Consider the following 19,577-nt stretch of genomic DNA (forward strand, 5'->3'; position numbering starts at 1 on the left):
GGAGACATGACATTAGCCTATTCAACCCTCCTACTCAGGGAAGCTGGCACTCAGCGAGGGTAAGGATAACTCCCAGGTCTGCCCAAAGCGAGGTCTCACTCCCCTCCCCCGGCTTCCTTCTGCTGCCTAGAGTCTTTCCTGGCCGTATTTTATTCTTTTCTTCACCCTGAAGTCTGCTCCCCAACCACCCAGTCAGCCAGAGTTTTACCCGTGCCCCAGCCTGTGCCTACACATGCAGCTGTAGAATCAAAGGTACTCTTGGCAACTGAAGGGGCTTCAGTTTCTTCAAAGATTCAGCCCCTGAGATGATGTGGGAGTTCTCTCTGTGTGCTGTGATTACCATTAATGAGTAAAGAAACTGTTTTGGACCTACAGCAAGGCAGAGCTTAGATAGGCAGGGAAAGCTAGGCTGAATGCTGGGAGAAGAAGGGCGGAGTCAGAGAGACACCATGGAGCCGCTGGTGGAGATAGACCTGCTGAAACTTTGCTGGTAGGCCACGACCTCGCGGTGATATACAGATTAATAGAAGTGGGTTAAATTAATATAAGAGTTAGCCAATAAGAAGCTAGAGCTAATGGGCCAAGCAGTGATTTAATTAATACAGTTTCTGTGTGATTATTTTGGGGCTAAGCTAGCTGGGCGGCCAGGAACCAACAAGCAGCCCTCCATACTACACTGAGAGGCTATCCATGCTCTGGTGGATGGCTGAGCCCATATGTCAGTCAGTACAAAGTAGGTTCAGTGGGTTGAGAGGGTTGGGGAAGGGAGGGGAAGAGAGAGATCAAAGAGTATCCATGAAGCTGTGAAGGAGACAAGAGGAGGACAAGGGGAAGAATTGGAAGAGAGGGAACAGAAGGCAAATTTGATGAAAGCCCATTGTGTGCACATATGAAATTCTCAAACAATAAAAAAAATAAAAAGAAGGAACTAGAAAGCAGCTCTAGGAACTCCCTCATCATCAACACACAGTAGCCATTGCTTGGCCATCATCTGACTGGATATCAGGAGCAGGCTGCACACAGAATCTGAAAGTGCCACTTAAAGGTGGGTGTGGGGCTCAAAAGATGGCATCGTAGACTTGGAAACTGGCGAGCTAAGCTGAATAAACCTTCATGGTGTAGGACGATGGCTCCACAGTTACAATGCTTGCCCTGAAAGTGTCAGGACCAGTGTTTAGGTCCCCAGAGTACACATTAATGCTGGGTAACTCCTCCCTCAGAAGAAGACAGGAGATCTCCGCAGCAAGCTAAATAGTAAGACTAGATGCACCCAAAGTCTCTGGGTTTGATTGAGAGATCCTGCCTCAGTACATAAAGTAGAAGGGTGGTGGAGGGGAATTGCCAGCATCAACCTCAGGTCTCCACACACTCACATACATGGGCTCACACACATATGAAACATGCATATACACAAATGACCACCATATAAATGGAAACAGAAGAATAAACAAAATTTGTTTTGCCAGGTGATATAAATGGGGAGTCTATAGCTCCCAGAAACAGGCCTTGCAAGTAGAAGAGCCCTAAAGTAAGAGGGTTGCATGCAGGGCAAGAACACATCCAGCTTCATGGCTACTGAGGTCCAGAGGGAGGAGGATGACTGACATGTTGTATAAGTTACATACTAACTAGACCCATTGCTTTGTGGAATTTCCTGCATGCACCTTACCCACCAATGTTGTATGGACTTTCCCAGCACTAGCGCCAGCCCAAACCACAAAGAACACCATGCCTCTTAGCCTAATTTAGTAATGTTGACCAGTTGTGGACTCATGAGTGTCCCAAAACTCTTGGAATTGAATAGCTTTGTACCCCTGCTGCACTGGAATGAGCTGAACAGTGCTTAGAATGTTGCTAGCTCACTGGGAGGAAGTTACAGTCCTTTGAACACATTATCTACGTTACTTTTGCTCTTCAAGAGGTCAACACAGCCTGACTTGGTAGAAAGAACAGTTCACATGTGATGTAGGTGTGTCTTCTATCTATCTGATGATTTCATTGGTTAATTAATAAAGAAACTGCTTGGCCTAATAGGTTAGAATAATAGAATAGGTGGGTAGAGTAGACAGAACAGAATGCTGGGAAGAGGAAAGTGAGGCAGATGCCTCGGGCAATCGCCATGCCTCTCCTCTCTGAGCCAGATACCATGAAGCCAGCCACCAGGTCAGACATGCTGAATCTTTTTGGTAAGACACCACTCGTGGTATTACACAGATTATTAGATATGGGTTAGTCAAGATGTGAGTAAGAGGCTGAAACTAATGGGCCAGGCAGTGTTTAAATGAATACAGTTTGTGTGTTGTTATTTCGGGGCATAAGCTAGCCAGGCTGCCGGGAGCTGGGTGGGATGAAAAACAGGCCTTCCTGCAGCTCCTCACTACAGAATGGCTTGTCACAACACTACACATATGGAGTCTGCCCAGCATCCATCTGATTTCTTCTGAATAAGTAATTGCACTATGACCTTCCCATAAAACACCATACTGCAGCAAAAAAAAAAAAAAGAGATTCACTGGGCACAGCGCAGGGATGGAATAATTTCATAAAAGTGGAACAAAAGGCCCCAAACACGAAACAGTATGCCAGGTGTGGTTCTTATTACGTCTAAAATAAGCAAAGCTAAGCTATGCTGTGAGGTGAAATCATACACAATCATACCACGAAAACCAGCCAGCTACTGAGGATCTCGGGAGGAAGGCTGCTGGGTTCCTGTAAAGGACTCGGGAATAAACAATGGCCTCTTGAATGGGTTGTCAATTAGAGGGGCGTTTATTTTACAGCTAGCATACATGAATGTTTGTAGTGCGGAGCTGCGGGCCGGCTCCCCACCGCCCGGCTCCCAGCCACCGGCTAGCTTTATCCAAAATAATTACACAGAAACTGTATTCTTTTAAACACTGCCTGGCCCATTATTTTCAGCCTCTTATTCACATCTTGACTAACCCATATCTAATAATATATGTAACACCATGAGCCGTGTCTTACCGGGAAGTTTCTAGTGTACGTCCATCTTGGGCTAGAGCTTCAACGCATCTCTCTCTCTCTGAGGAGAGGCAAGGCAGTCTGACTAACTTAGGAGAGGCGTGGCATCTGACTGAGCCATCTACCTCACTTCCTTCTTGCTGTTCTGTCTACTCTGCCCACCTATGTTCTAACCTATTAGGCCAAGCAGTTTTCTTTATTAATTAACCAATGAAATCAACAGATTGATAGAAGACCCGCCTCCATCATTTCCCCTTTTTCTGTTTAAACTAAAAAGAAAGGCTTTCACTTTAACATAGTAAAACTACATATAACAAAACAGTTATAAAGCAAGAATTACAGTTACAATATTTATATCTATTTTATCTTTTATCATAACAATGGAAAACTATAACTATCTATCCATTCTTCAACTCCATCAAAGACTCCAGAAAGATATAATACTACCTAAGTAAACAAGAAATAATCAAGTTCCAAACAGAGACATCTTGCTACCTGGACAGTCACCCAAAGTTCTTTTGTACTGTTGGGGCATCCGTCTTCGGCCTACAGGCCCATAAGTATCCAGCAGACATTTCTATGCAGCAGGAAATTTCGAAGGCAATTCAGTCCCTATCTGCTGTGTCCTTCAGAATGTCTCGCAGACTCTTTCTTGAATCAGGAACCCCAAAAGATCATCTCACATTTAGACAAGTTTAGCAGTTCTCTCTCTGTGGGTTCTTTGTGCCCAGTCTATGCATCAGTCCAGGCAAGAGCAGTTTCTTGCCCAAATGGCTATCAAACTCAATATGGAGCTTCTTCAATGCCCATCTTCCTTTTGAAGTAGTTTGGTGCTGCCAGGAGCAGACGTGTCTTATTGTCATGAAAAGCCTTAAGTTATTAAAACATTAAATGCCATATTTTGCAGTCTTTGAAAGATATGAAGAATGTCTATCTAACTGAATATATCTCTACATATCTAGAAAATCTAACTAACATGACTACAAGCTTAACTATTATCAATGATTATCCATTAACAACCTATATTTCCTAATTGTATATTACATTCTTAAATAAACTACACAAGCACAATACATTAATCAGTATCAGAAATACATATACGTATAACAAAATTGACCTTAAATTTAAATCACTAAAGCAAAATCCTTATCAATGCAAATTATTCATATCTATATCATATCCCCCTTTAAATGTAAAAGAACATTTATAAATGATATCTGGGAATATGGACGTAGTTATTTCTCTCCAAACTGCTTCCTGCTGAATGGGAACGCTGTTAATCAGATCTTTCATGGTGTAACCGGTGTGCTAGGTACATCTCAGTCGGCAGTTGAGTGAAGTAATTTTTTGAGGTTGTTCACAGCAACCTTTCAGGAGGGCGTGGTCTATCATACCATATTGGGAAAGAAGCAATCCATAGGGTCTCATTTTCTGTAAAAACAAAAGAAGAATCTCTTTTCCAAAGTATCATATCCTTAGATCCAAATTCTGAAGTCAAGGTGTTTTCAAAATATTTATGTTGGATTAGTTCAGCAGCATTTATAAACAAATATCTTTTAGCAGCTGTTGCTCCTTCCTCAGCATTCAAACAATTCAAAGAGAGCATAATAGCATACAGTATCAGGATTTTCTGTGTATTTTCCATCTTTATGCTGCTTTATTTTAACCTCTATTCCTTTTATTTTTACTTTTACTTTTTTAGACAGGTTCTCTATATATCTTTGTCCTGGAATAACTCTGTAGACAAGGCTGTCCTTGAACTCATAGGGATCCTTCAGCCTCTGCCTTCCCCAGTGCAGGGATTAAAGGTGTATGCTACAACACCTTGAACTCACAGAGATCTGTCTGTCTCTGCCTCCCAGGCATTGGGATTAAAGGCGTGGGCTACCATACCTCAAAGTCACAGAGGTCAATCTACCTCTGCCTCCCAAGTGTTGGGATTAAAGGTGTGTACCACCACAACAAACTACTTCTTTTTTCTTTCTTTCTCTTTTTTTTAATTGTAAGAACTTTAACTTTTAGCCTGCATGTATTTTTAACTCACTGTAAACCATTTAGAGGTTTTCTTTGTCTTTGAATCTCTCTTTACTGTATATCTCTCTTTTTCTGACCACACGAGTCTTTAATTTACTGAGCAATATGGGTAGGATTCAAGCCATGGCTTTGCCAGCTAGATCCATCCCATTCCTTAGCTTTCCAGCCTCATGGCAGAGGTACTTGCTAGAGCCATTTTTATTACCACAACTCTGTGGCCTTTCAAGGTCCCTGCCAGTAAGCAAGCTGCAACAGTGTCAAACAACAATCAAAAGCTCCATAGTCAGGACTGCCTGCTTGAAAGAGTCAGAGTTTGTCCTGGCAGTACAGACCAGAACGCCAGCATTTTAAAACAGCACAACTTTTTTCCTGCTGTGGCTGAAAACCGAAAAGCACACGTTCAGCTTTTCATCAACACTGTTTAAGTGTTTTGTGGCAGGACCTCTTAAAAGGGCTGCAGGGTTTTGCAGCTAAAGCTGAGTCAGGAAGCCTCTCTTAGATGAGAGCACTTGCTCTAGCAAGCAAAGCCAAACCCGATAAATTGCTGCTACCGAGAAAACATGCTTTAGTCTATTCTTTCCCAAGCTTTCTCAGGCTTTCTGTGGATTCAGTTATCCACGTTGGATGCCATTCTGTAGTGCGGAGCTGCGGGCCGGCTCCCCACCGCCTGGCTCCCAGCCACCAGCTAGCTTTATCCAAAATAATTACACAGAAACTGTATTCTTTTAAACACTGCCTGGCCCATTATTTTCAGCCTCTTATTCACATCTTGACTAACCCATATCTAATAATATATGTAACACCATGAGCTGTGTCTTACCGGGAAGTTTCTAGCGTACATCCATCTTGGGCTAGAGCTTCAACGCATCTCTCTCTCTGAGGAGAGGCAAGGCAGTCTGACTAACTTAGGAGAGGCATGGCATCTGACTGAGCCATCTACCTCACTTCCTTCTTGCTGTTCTGTCTACTCTGCCCACCTATGTTCTAATCTATTAGGCCAAGCAGTTTTCTTTATTAATTAACCAATGAAATCAACAGATTGATAGAAGACCCGCCTCCATCAAATGTTGTCTGTAATGTTGTTGTTGTTGTGTTGTGCTTTACAGAGACAGGATCTTGTTGTGTAGCCAAGGCTGGCCTGGCATTTGCTGTGTAGTCTAGGCAGGCTTTTGCTATCTTTCGTGATAGAAATATGTTCAGACTGTCATTGGGTAACAGCAAATTAAAACATCAGTGAAGTAGCACTACCTACCTTTAGAGTGGTCAAAATCCAGAACACTGGTAACATCAGGTGCAAACAAGGATGACAGACATTGGGAACTGCCAATCATTGCTACTTTGGAAGATGAGTTGATTTCTTACAAAACTAAACATACTCTTTCATGTGATCCTACAGTTGTGTTCCTTGATTTTCACTCAAAAGATCTGAATATTTCTTCACAAACGTTAGCACAGTAATAATACTTATAGCTTCTTTTTCTTAACTGGAAAACTTAAAGAAAGCAAAATGTTCTCCAGTGGCAAATTAATAAAAGCGTGGTTTTCCAAATAATGGGAAATAATTCAGTACTGAAAAGGATGGGCTACAAAGCCATGAGAAGAAATGGAAGAAACTCAAAATACATGCGGCTAAGTGAAAGAAGCCAGCCTTCAATGGCTGCATGCTGTATGGTTCCTACTGTAGAAGGGTAGTGTGGAGAAAGTAAAATGTTGGAGTTAAAAGTCCAAGGGTAAAGCAGAGCCAGGGGGACTTTCAGAGCAGGGACACTATTCCATGTGACACCATAATGGTAGCCACAAGTCATCACACATGTTCCAAACCCTGAGATGCACATCAGCAAGAGAGAATCCTAGTGTACACCATGGACTTTCAGTGACAACAGTGTGTCAGGCAGCTTCCCCGTAACGAGGCTGGTGTGAGCATCACTGCTGGGATAGGTGGGAGCTCTGGAGTAAGGGGAATAGCTCTTTTCTGCTTCTCAATGAACCTAAAATTGTCCTTAAAGTGATGTTTATTAGACTGGCTCGATAACCCAGAGTAAAGCTCTTGCCATGAAGCATAGAACCTGAATCCGACACCCGGAATCAACATGCCTAGTGCTTTGTCTCCATGGTGATTCTAAGTCCTGCCAAGTAGACAATCACTATTAATCATCATAGGCAATGCCTGCTGGATAAGCTGGAGCCTTTGCCAGTCCACCACCTCTTTCCTCCCCATCCCTGCCTCCACCGGTGATTTACCCTGCCCTGGAAACTCCCAAGACTGCAGAGCTTTGACACGAAATGGGGAGGGTGGAAGGAGATGGCTGAAAATGATCAAAGCTACTCACAATGTTCCACCAACATTTTTAAGTTCCCCTGGGACCTGGGGTAACCCAGGAAAGAGAGTGGAGCTGGCAGGTAACACTTGGAATTGAATATTATTCTCCCGAAGACAGACTCTGGAAAGAACAGGGTGGCTTCTCCTCATTTCTCAAGGGAACAAGTTGATCCAGATGACCATAAATGACTAAAACCTCCAACTTTGCCTTCCCAGGAAGCTGGTCCTAGAGTGTTCTCAGAAGCCCTCTTGTCCCAGAGGCTTCCAAGGCAGCAGTGCCCCCAGTGGTACCCAGTGGTATGCAGTGGTACCTCCAAGGCCTTTTTCAGTCTGCAAACCATGGTACTCGTGTATGTAGCACATACCATACACAGGAAGAGCATGTGTGTGCATACGCATGTGCATGTGGAGGCACAGGCTGACATTTTAGGTGTCCTCCTCAATCACTCTTCACTGTGTGTGTGTGTGTGTGTGTGTGTGTGTGTGTGTGTGTGTGGTGTGTGTGTGTGTGTCTGCATGTTACCACAAAGGCATATGGGTAGAGGTGTATACAGAGGCCAGAAGAGGGTGCCAACTCCTCCAGAGCTAGAGTTACAAGCAATTGTACGTAGACAAAATATGGGTGATGGGAACTGAACTCTGACCTCTGAAAGATCAGCAAGCGCTCTTAATTCCTGATCTATCCAGTTACTTTCTCCCTTGTTTTTTGAGACAGGGTCTCTCTCTCGCTGAACCTGGAACTCACTTGTTCAGCTATACAGGTTGGTCAATGAGCTCCCAAGTATGGGAATCACAGGCTCACCAGTGTCTGTCTTTTTATGTTGGTGCTAGGGTTGAAACTCAGGTCTTCATGCAAATACTTCACCATTGAGCATCTCCCCAGCCCCTGTCATCACTCTGTGGGAAAGCCCTGTCTCTGCTCATTCTTCTAGCACTCACCGAGTCTTTCCTCCAGTTTTCAAGTTTCCTTTTCATTATCATGTCCCCAAGAACCCGTGTGTTAAGTCTTCTAACTGAAGAAAAACTTGCACAGCATAACAATCAGAATTGGAAAGCAGGCACTGTGTGGCGCTGAATGCATTCAAAACACCATGTGGCTGTCCCATCCACCTTGATATCTCAAAGAAGGGTCAGCCTCCACTAAGCAGTCCCCATTCTTTTTCTCCTCCACCTCCCATAACCACTAGCCGGCTTATTATCTCTATGAAGTTTTGTCCCTTCTGAACACTTTCTATAAATCATATCTTATACCATGTTACTATTGTGCCTGGCTTCTTCACTCAGCATATTGTTTTTATTAAGCTATATATTTTTCTTTTCTCCCCTCCCTTCCTCTCTCCTCCCCCTTCTACCCTTTCCATGGTCCCCATGCTCTCCCAATTTACTCAGGAGATCTTGTCTTTTTCTACTTACCATGTAGATTAGATCCATGTATGTCTCTCTTAGAGTCCTATTTGTTGTCTAGGTTCTCTGGGATTGTGAATTGTGGGCTGGTTTTCTTTATTTTAATGTCTAAAAGCCATGCATGATATTTGCCTTTCTTGGTCTGGGTTACCTCACTCAATCTGATATTTTCTAGATCCATCCATTTGCCCACAAATTTCAAGATGCCATTTTTTCTGCTGTATAGTACTCCATTGTTTAAATGTACCACATTTTTCTTATCTATGCTTCAATCGAGGAGAATTTAGGATCTTTCCAGGTTCTGGCTATGACAAACAATGCTGCTATGAACATAGTTGAGCACATGTCCTTGTGGTACAATTGAGCAACCTTTGGATATATACCCAAGAGTGGTATTGCTGGGTCTTGAGGAAGGTTGTTTCCTAATTTGCTGAGAAATTGCCATACTGACATCCAAAGCGACTGTACCAGTTTGCACTACCACCAGCAATGGAGGAGTGGTTCCTTTACCCCACATCCTCTCCAGCATAACTTGTCATCAGTGTTTTTGATCTTGTTTGTTCCCACAGGGTGTAAGATAGAATCTCAGAGCCGTTTGATTTGCATTTCTCTGATGACTAAGAATGTTGAGCATTTCCTTAATGGTATTTCAGCCATTTTAGATTCCTTTGTTGAGAGTACTCTGTTTAGGTCTGTACCACAATTTTTTATTGGATTATTTGTTCTTTTGATGACCAATTTCTTGAGTTCTTTGTATATTTTGGAGATAAGCCCTTGTTCAATGAGGGGTAGGTGAAGATCTTTTCCCATTCCGTAGGCTGCCATTTTGTCTTGTTGACAGTGTTCTATACTTTATAGAAGTTTCTCAGTTTAAGGAAGTCCCATTTATTGTTTCTCTCAGTGTGACCAGCCCCACTGAAAAAGGTACTGAGCCATGTGACTAACATAGATTAAGGATAATGGCTATTACAAAGCCTGAACTAATGGGCCAATCAGTTTATCATTAATGTAGACTCTCTGTGTGATTTTCTTTGAGGCTTACTGGCTGCAGGAACTGGGCAGAACAGAAACCCCTGACAAACAAGGCCTTCATGTTACAAAATGGCACCTGCATGGATAACTGCATCCACAGAGAAAGCTTTCCTAAACCTGAGAAAGCTTGGAATGAATAGAGTAAAGCATGTATTCTTGGTAGCAGCGATTTCTCAGGTCTGCTCTGCTTGCTAGAGGCAGAAAGTACTCTCATCTAAGAGAGGCTTCCTGACTCAGCTTTAGCTGTAGAACCTTACAGCTCTTTTAAGAGGTCCTGCCATGAACATTTAAATAGTGTTGATGAAAGCTGATCACATGCTTTTCAGTTTTCAGCCGCAGCAAGAAAAAAGCTGCACTGTTTTAAAATGCTGACCATCCTGCCAGGGCAAACTCTGACTCTTTCAGGCAGGTGGTCCAACTACGGATAATTTGAGTGTGATTTGTGAGCACACTGATGCAGCTTGCTTGCTGGCAGGGACCTTGAAACACCATAGAGTTGTTGCAATAAACATGGCTACAGCCAGTACCTCTACCATGAGGCTGGAATCACAGAAAGCTAAGGAATGGGCTGGATCCAGCCATCAAAGCAATGGCTTTAATCCTACCCATATTGCTTGGTAAATTGAAGACTGGCATAGTCAGAAAAAAGAGAGATGCACAGTAAAGAAAGATTCAAAGGAACAAAAACCTCTAAATGGTTTACTGTGTGTTAAAAATAAATGCTGGCATGGGAAAGAAATGAAAAAGGTTAAAGTCCTTAAAATAAAAAAGAAAGAAAGAGAGTAGTTGGGTGTGGTGGTACACACCTTTAATCCCAACACTTAGGAGGCAGAGGTAGATGGACCTCTGTGAGTTCAAGCTGTGGTAGCACACGCCTTTAATCCCAGCACTTGGGAGGCAGAGGCAAGTGGATCTTTTTGAGTTCAAGAACAGCCTGGTCTACAGAATGAGTTCCAGGACAAAGATACACAGAAACCCTGTCTCAAAAAGCCAAAAGTTAAAAATAAAACAAATAGAGTTTAAAATACAGCCACATAAAGATGGAAAATACACAAAGAATCTTGATACTGTATGTTATTATGCTCTCTTTGAATTGTTTGAATGCTAAGGAAGGAGCAACAACTGCTAAAAGATATTTGCTTATAAATGCTGCTGAATTAATCCAAGATAGGTATTTTGAAAATACCCTGACTTCAAAATTGAAGTCAGAAGGTATGTTACTTTGGAGAAGAGATTTTGCTTTTGTTTCCATAGGAAATGAGAGGCTGTGGGTTCATTCTGAGTTAAGAAAAATCATGTTTGATCAAGGAAAACCACCTGAGAAATCTCCAGTAGGAACAGATGTCCCAGATGTCTGAGTTCTACATCCAGAACAGATTCAAGATGCTTCCTGAGATGATCAAGCCTCACAGGATACTCCAGTCAGGACTTGATCATAGCTCTAAATTTCTTTAGGTACCATAGATTATCAGTGCCCCCAACCAGCAGGAAGTAGCCTGGAATACTATGCCCACATTCCCAAAAATGGACTATGGATATTTTCCCTTGTTTAAAAAAAAGAGGGGGAAGTGGTGCGGGAGAATTGTCTGTATTCTGTCAATCATGTTTTAAATAAATGCTGATTGGCCAGTAGCCAGGCAGAATGTATAGGTGGGACAACCAGACAGGAAGTAGAGGCAGGGCAATGAGAACAGGAGTATTCTTGGAAGAAGGAAGCTTTGCCCACAGTCTTGCCAGACCACGGAAGAAGTAGATGTGACCTACCCTGCTGAAAAAGGTACTGAGCCATGTGGCTAACACAGATAAGAATAATGGGTTAATATGTGTTACAAGAGCTAATACAAAGCCTGAGCTAATGGGCCAATCAGTTTTATCATTAATATAGATCTCTGTGTAATTTCTTTGGGGGTTACTGGCTGTGGGAACTGGGCAGGACAGAAACCCCAACAAGCCTGCCCTCATGCTACAACGCCCAACCACACAGAGGTCACTGGCTCAAGCCTGCTCCTGATGGGCCTGCTCCAGCTGAGGGTCGCTGGCTCAGGTCTTTTACCACAAATGTCCTGGCTTGGGCCTGCTCCCTGCAGAGTTCTCTGGCTGGGACCTGCTCCCTCGGTGGTCACTCCCTTGTACCTGCTCCTATGGAGGTCGCTGCCTTGGGCCCTGCTCTGACCATCATTATTTTCAATGTTATGGTAATGTATATCGAGACTCCATTCATTTTTATAGCTGAATGCTATTTGATGATATCTTACTTTGCTTTCTATTGCTGTGACAAAACACTGACCAAAACCAACTTGGGTGAGGAAAGTGTTTGTCTTACAGCTTATAGTCTATCATAGAAGAAAGCCAAGGCAGGAACTCATCAGGAATTCAGAGGCAGAAACTGAAGCAGAGACCATGAAGGAAAGCTTCTTACTTGTGTGTTCTCCTTGGCTTGCTCAGTCTGCTTTCTTAGGTGATAGATGGATATATAGATAGATCATTCATAGGTAGATAGATAGATAGATAGATAGATAGATAGATAGATAGATAGATAGAGTAGGAATATTTTGCCTTCATGTATGTATGTGCACTATAAGCATGCAGTACCTACTGAGGCCAGAAGAGGGCATTGGATCCCCCTAGAAATGGAGTTAGCACCACACAGGTGCTGGGAACTTAACTTGGGTCCTCCGCAAGAGCAGACACTGTTCTTCACCAAGCAGCAATCTCTCCAACTCTTCAGCCTGCTTTTTTATACAACTGAGGACTATCTGCCCAGGGCTCGCACTACCCCTAGTGAGCTGGACCATCCCACATCAATCATTAATCAAGAACTGTCCCACAGACTTGCCTAAAAGCTAGTCATATAGAGATATTTTCTCAGTTGCGGTTCCTTCTTCCCATGTGACTCTAGTTTGTATCAAGTTGACATAAAATTTAACCAGCACACATAGTATGGATCATTGTGCTTTAGTCACCCTTCTTCACTTGGTAACATTTGAGTTGCTTCTGGATGGTGGCAGGACTAAGGTTTGTGTGTAAGCATTCATTTACATACTGTTCATACAGATTCTTTTTGTTGTTCTTTTTATCTTTTGAAACAGGATTTCATGGAGCCTAGGCTAGCTTCAAACTCCAGATCCTCCTTCCTCCATCTGCCAAGTGCTGCCACACACCTGGTCTATGCAGTGCAAGGGTTAAAACCCACAGCCTCAGACATGCCAGGCAAGCACTGTACCCACTGAGCTACACCCTCAATCATGTACCTTTACTTTTTATAAGTGATTAACTGTATGATACTGTAACTTGCTTTCTTGGTCAAAGAACATGACTCAGTAAAGTGAGAGAAGGTACGGCAGGCCACCCTGTGCAGTGAAGAGACACTGTCTGTGATCTTTGTGTGTTCTGCAATTCACTCTCAGACATAAGACAAAGTAGAAAACTGCTCTCTCTGCGTGCAAGAAACTAGAAGATGGGGGACCTAATGAAGCACTCCCCAAGTGCCTGCACATAAAACCATCTCTACAAGTCAGGCATGAATGAAATGATGGAGCTTCATGGGAGGCTGAGCAGAGGAGTTGAACCTGTGTCTGTGTAGCTGAAGGTGAACCTTCTCACTTCTCTATGTGCAATCAGGGACCAAGGTAACAATCCTTGTACAATTAAAGAAGTTGCAGGAAGCAACTCACAGAACTACAACCACCTGCCTTCCATCGTCCTGGAGACAATCTCACTTTCCTAGAGGACAGTGACTCCCTGGGCTGGCAGAAAGTGAAGGACTTTCAGAAAGGTCACTGTGGAATAACAAAGCTAATACCAATCAGCAGGATTGCAATAAGAAACTGAAAGCTGGTTTTCACCTCTCATCTGCCTTTCTGTCCATTGTCTTTCCTCTGCTGCAGGCGCCAGATGTCCAGATGGTGGGAGGAAGGGGCAACCCAGCATCTGATTATGTGTTTTAACTCTTGCATTGACAAGCTTCAGGAAGCTGCTTAGAGGGAAAGAAGTCCCAGGATCAGGGTAAGGATCAAGTGCTCCAAGACCTGGCCCAATGCCTGGACATGTCAGAACCTGAAGTCCACACCCCAGCTCGCAGCTTGCTAGGGAGAACTGAATAAACATCACTGGTACCTCAGAAGTTTGTAAACACAGAATAACTTAGGGGGCCACAGAGATGGCTCCAGGGGTAAAAGTGCTTTCTGTAAAGCCTGATGACCTGAGTTGTGTCCACAGAAAGCCATGTAAGAGTCGGATGTGGGTGACTCCCGTCGTAATCGCAACACTCCTACAGGAAGATGGGAGGTGGGGGTGGGAGAATTGGCTAGAAGTTCCCTATGCCTGCTAATCCGGGGGTGGACAGTATAGTGTCAGAAATAAGACAGACCCTGACTCCACGAGGTGGAAAAAGAGAAACTCCCATATACATGCAGTGGACTGCACACGCATGCATGTGAGCACGTGTGCGCAGCGCACACACACACACGAAGAAAGGAAGTTGGGAAGGAAGTGAGGGGGTCTGAAGAGATGGCTCAGGATTTAAGGCCACAGATCCGTGGGATCCTGAGACCCCAGGAGCTACTCTTTAAGTTGAGGTCTGAGGATGTCTTTGAGAGATGAACGTTTCCAGCTGACCCTCCAGCAAATGCCTCAAGAAATCACAGGGTACAAATAACAGCCCTGTCTCAAGACCTTTCTGTGCTGATGGAGATGTCCTACAGAGGAGCTGTACCATGTGGCAGCCACCAGCCCATGTGTGCCACTGAGTCCCTTGACGTGAAGACCGGTTCATCAGTAATGGAACTGACTGAGTCTCTGTTTTCATGCACTTTGCACTCCTTCAAGCCGACACGTCCAGGTCACTTCGGCTTGCAGCCACCTTACTAGACTGCCACATTCTCTGAGGATGTTGTTTTCCCATCATGAATGGCTCCCACAGTACAGGGACAAGTATAACGCACATAAGGGGAAGCACATGAAGCATGTTGTGCTTTCCAGCTGTAGAGTACAGATGTTGCATTAGTGCTGCCCTGATTGGTTTATTTCAAGAATTAAATGAATTTGAAGACATGAAACTCATGAAACTAAATGGTCTGGCACAGGACTACCTTTTGCAGCTCACTTGAAATTCTGCTCTGGTTGTATGTAGGGACACATCTTAATCCAACGCTTGGGAGGCAGAGGCCAGCAAAATCTCTATGGTTTGTTCTACAAAGTGAGTTCCAGGACAGCCAGGGCTACACAGAGAAACCCTGTCTCAAAAACAAAACAAAACAAACAAAAAGAAATTCTCTCATAAAACAGATGAGTTGAATCATAACTGCCTCCCCTACTGCTCCACGAGGGTAGGTGTGTTGTCAGGCTACCCTGTATGGCACTGCCAGCACATGACACGGAGCTTCCAACAGAATGAGCAATCCAGTGAGGAATCAGAAGGATGGTGTTAGCCAATCACGGAGTTGCTTGGTCAATGAAGTGGGAGTTTCTAGGAACAGTAGAAGAGCTAGTTGGACTCCTCGCATGAAAAGGGGCTGAATGAGTTTGCAGTGGGTGTGTGACTGAGAGCAACGGAAAAGCATCTGCCTCTGTCTTATACACCTGGACATTTGCTGACACCTCACTGAAGGCCTAGCAGTGGAGGCAGTGAGTAAGGTTCCCAGGACCCTCCCAGCTGACTCGCTATAGCACCCTCAGATGGTCCTGTAAGGCCAACAAGCAGACATGAAAAATTGTGGAAAGAATTGTTTTTAAAATTAAATCTTAAAAACAAGCATGGTTGGCACATACCTACAATCTTAGCACTTGGGAGGGTAGAAGAGCAGGGGGATCAGGAGTTCAAGGTCATCCTCAGTTACTAAGGCAAGTTCAAAGTCAACTTGGGCTATGTGAGATCCTGTACCAAAAAAACCCTACCAAACAGAACAGAAAACTTCACAGGGCATAGATGGCACAGACTTTTTATAGCAGCAATCAGGAGGCAGAAGTAAAGCTATCCTGGTATACACAATAGGTTCAGAATAGCCAGGACTACATGACCCTATATTTTTTTAAAAAAAAAAAAAAAAAAAAGCTTTTAAAAAAAGAAAATATTGTGTGGGCCTGTAGAGAGTTGGTGCCACCCCTTACCTCAGAGAGCTGGTTCCTGTGGCACAGGCACAGGAGAATTAGCAGACTGACCACCTCAGCTACCACCAGACCTGATCCAAGCCTTTGAGTTGGCCCACCCCAACATCTTCCCCATCTGTGAGGTGCTGGAGGGCGTAAAAGGGCCAGTCCTGTGGATCCATAGCTACAGTATCCCCACAACTCAGGGCAACGACAGATATCCAAGAGTCTCTAAGAGAGTCCAGAATTGATGGTGTCACAGAAGCCAAAGGCCTTGAACTAGACTAATAATTCATTGCAATAGACATTCAAAAGCAAAGCTGTTTGGGCAAAAGGCATACTGTGTGACACACTGCAGCTTCCAAAGCCACCAAGGCAGACAAATCTGTGGCGGAGAAGTGGAAAAGAGGGAAGAACAGAATGGTACATGTGCAGAAGGCTGTGGATGGTAGAGGACTATATTTAGTATTTAATTTTTCTTTTCTTTTGGGGGAGAGATTACAAAGGTGGTGGGCAGATATGGAAGGACTGAGAAATGAATGGGATTGGGGGCATGATGTGAAATTCCCAAAGGATTCAATAAAAAATAATTATATTAGAAGAAAATATATTCTCAGCTGGTCTGAGTTTGTAATCCCAGCTACTTGAGAGGCTGTGGTAGGATGGCCATACATTCAAGACACAAAACCTTGTCTAGAAATAAAGATGTGGAAGAGATCTGGGACATAGTTAGTAGTCGAGCACTTGTCAGGTGTGCATGAGACTGGTTCAAACCCCACAACCAAAAGAAAGGAGAGAAAGAGGGAGGGAAAATAAGTCAATTCCTCCCTCCTACCTTCCGTCCTTCCCCACCTCTCAGTGCTGAGGATGGAACTCTGATCCTCCTGCATGCTTTGCAAAAATCCAGCCACCAAGCTATAATCCTAGCCATCGCCTATTAAGAAAACAATACCCAAGAACTACTCCATGACACAGTCTCTCACTTCCCATTATCCCCATTAGCAGTGGATCAGAGCATGCTAGTTGCAAGGGAGGCTGGGAAATGTAGTTTTAAATTATGAGGAGGCCTTACACTGTTATGGAAGAAAGAGAAAATGGATGTTGGCCAGGCTCTATGAGGGAAGTATAAGGGAGTGAAGCCGGAATGATCAACAGGGCCCAGGGGGAAGTTTAAACTTGACTCTGAAAATCATAGGAAACTTTAAAGGATATTAATCACCTCAAGGTCACACTGACCAACTGCCCAAACCACCAAATTGTCTCTGCTCAACTATTTAATTGCTGTGGAGTAATCCTTTTATACACTGTGAATATGTATTGCTATCATTGTAAATACAGACTGACTGGACAATAGCTAGACAGGAAGAGGTTAGGTTAGGATTATTATACAGCGCTTAACACATCTGGGAAGTCTAGAGATATCCACCAATGCCAAGTCTGCTCTCCACTGAAGCACAATTAATAAAAACTCAAAGAGAGAAACTGGGCTTCAACCTGAAGATCTAAAAAGCAAAGCAGTCAGATACTGATTCTTACCGCGACCTCAGTCCAAAATGGCGATTCTGCCTCCAGGAATCTCAGAATGAGATTGTGTCTGAGGGTCTCTTCCTGTCTTATAATTCTCTCTAGGGTTGGGATTAAAGGTATGCACCACTGGAATTAAAGGCATGAACCGCCCCATTTCTATGGCAAACTAATGTGGCTATTGGGATTAAAGATGTGTGTTACCACTGCCTGGTCTGTCTGTAAGGCTGACCAGTGGGGCTGCTTTACTCTCTAATCTTCAGGCAAGCTTTATTTCCTAAAATACAAATGAAATGCCACTACACTTAATTCTTTCCACACATCTGTGCCCATGCTTGCCTCCCTGAGCTCTTTCCTTCTTCCCTTCCTTCCTTCCTTCCTTCCTTCCTTCCTTCCTTCTTTCCTCCCTTCTCCACTCCCTCCTTTCCTTCCAACCCAGGCACTGCAGATGGAGCAGTGATTGATGGGCAGGACTCCTGCCTTGCTGGAGCCTACATTCGGATGGGTTAGACAGACCACAAGCACATAAGCAGGTAAACCATTTGTTCTGCCAGGGTGCATGTGCTACAGAGAACAGCAACGGGGTAGGGAATGCCTAAGTGAGAAGGTAGCTCTAAGTAGGATGGTCAAGGGAGGGTCTCAGTGCTAAAACAAGGCCTGGAGAAGATGAAGGACCACGCAGGTGGGTGTCAGGAGACACAGCTCCTCAGCCAATGCAAAGGAACCCGAGGGGACTGTGGCTAGGACAAGTCTAGTGTGGCTGCAGCAGAAAGAGTAGATGAGATGGGGCAGGGTCTGTTGTAACTTCTGCTCTAAAAGACTCACTCCAGCCTGGGGTGGTGTGCAGGCCTATAATCCCAGCACTTGGGAGCTAGAGGCATGAGAATCAGAAGTTCAAGAGCAGCCTTGTCTACATGGTGGGTTGGAGACCAGCCTGAGCTAACAAGGCTGTGTCACCAACAACAACAACAACTAAAAATAAAATCTAAAATAAAATAAAATATCACTCAGAGAGACCTAGGGTCAGAATTTGATCCCAAGTCACCTAGCTGAATCCTACATTGCAATATTTCATCAAGCATAGTCTGCTTTCTTTTCCTTTAAAGAAAAAAGTTGTGTTTTTTTCCTGTTTGTGTTGCTTGGTCACTCTATCAATTCTTGTGTTTCATAGCAGCAGTAGCCATGAAATTGATGCTGATTCACTTCTGCTCTGAAAAGACAAATCTTAGCTTAAATGTAATTAAAAAGGATGCCAGCTGGGGTTGGGAGAGAGCAAGGGAGTGCTCACATGTGTATACACATGCTCAGAAAGGAGTGTGCATTTTACATGTGGTCCTGTGTATGTGTGCATATCTACGTGTTCATTGACCCATGGTCTATGGGTGGATCCAGCTCTCCCTCCTCCCCACCTCCCTGTCTACAGCATTGTGAACTATATTCTCAAAGGCTTCCCAGCTCCCCGTGTGTGTGTGTGTGTGTGTGTGTGTGTGTGTGTGTGTGTGTGTGTCTACAGCATTGTAAACTATATTCTCAAAATAGCCTGATGTGGGAAGTCCTTCTGTATATGTGTTGCTTTGATTGGTTAATAAATAAAGAAGCTTCCTTGGCCTGTGATAGGGCAGAGTAGAGCTAGGTGGAGAAAACTAAACTGAATGCTGGGAGAAAGAAGGCGGAGTCACAAGAAGTAGCTGTGGCTGGGGATAGATGCGCCAGAACCTTGCCAGTAAACCACAAACCTCATGGTAAAGTATAAAAGATTAGAAATGGATTAACCAAAGATATAAGAGCTAGTTAGCAATATGCTTAAGTGATTGGCCAAGCAGTGATTTAAATAATATAGTTTCTATGTGATTATTTCAGTTCTGGGCAGCCAGGAACAAATAAGTGGCCTCCGCCAACACTTTCTGTTCCTGGTTCCGTGTGTGTGTGTGTGTGTGTGTGTGATTATGAACTATATCCTCAAAGGCTCCCCTGCTTCCCATTATACACAGAATAACAACCTAGAGAGTTCCCAAGGCTCTGATCCTGGCTACCTTTGCATCTGTATTTTTCCCAGCTCCCCAGGCTCATTATAGACTTATCACAGTCCTGCTCTGGGCCTTTTGCCCATGATTTTCCTTCTGTATAGAATGCTATCCACCAAATTAGGCCCCTGGCAGGCTGAGACAGAAGGATCATGACTTTGAGGCCAGCC

Source organism: Arvicola amphibius, chromosome 4 (assembly GCF_903992535.2).
Source record: "Arvicola amphibius chromosome 4, mArvAmp1.2, whole genome shotgun sequence".
In the NCBI taxonomy this organism is placed as follows: domain Eukaryota; kingdom Metazoa; phylum Chordata; class Mammalia; order Rodentia; family Cricetidae; genus Arvicola; species Arvicola amphibius.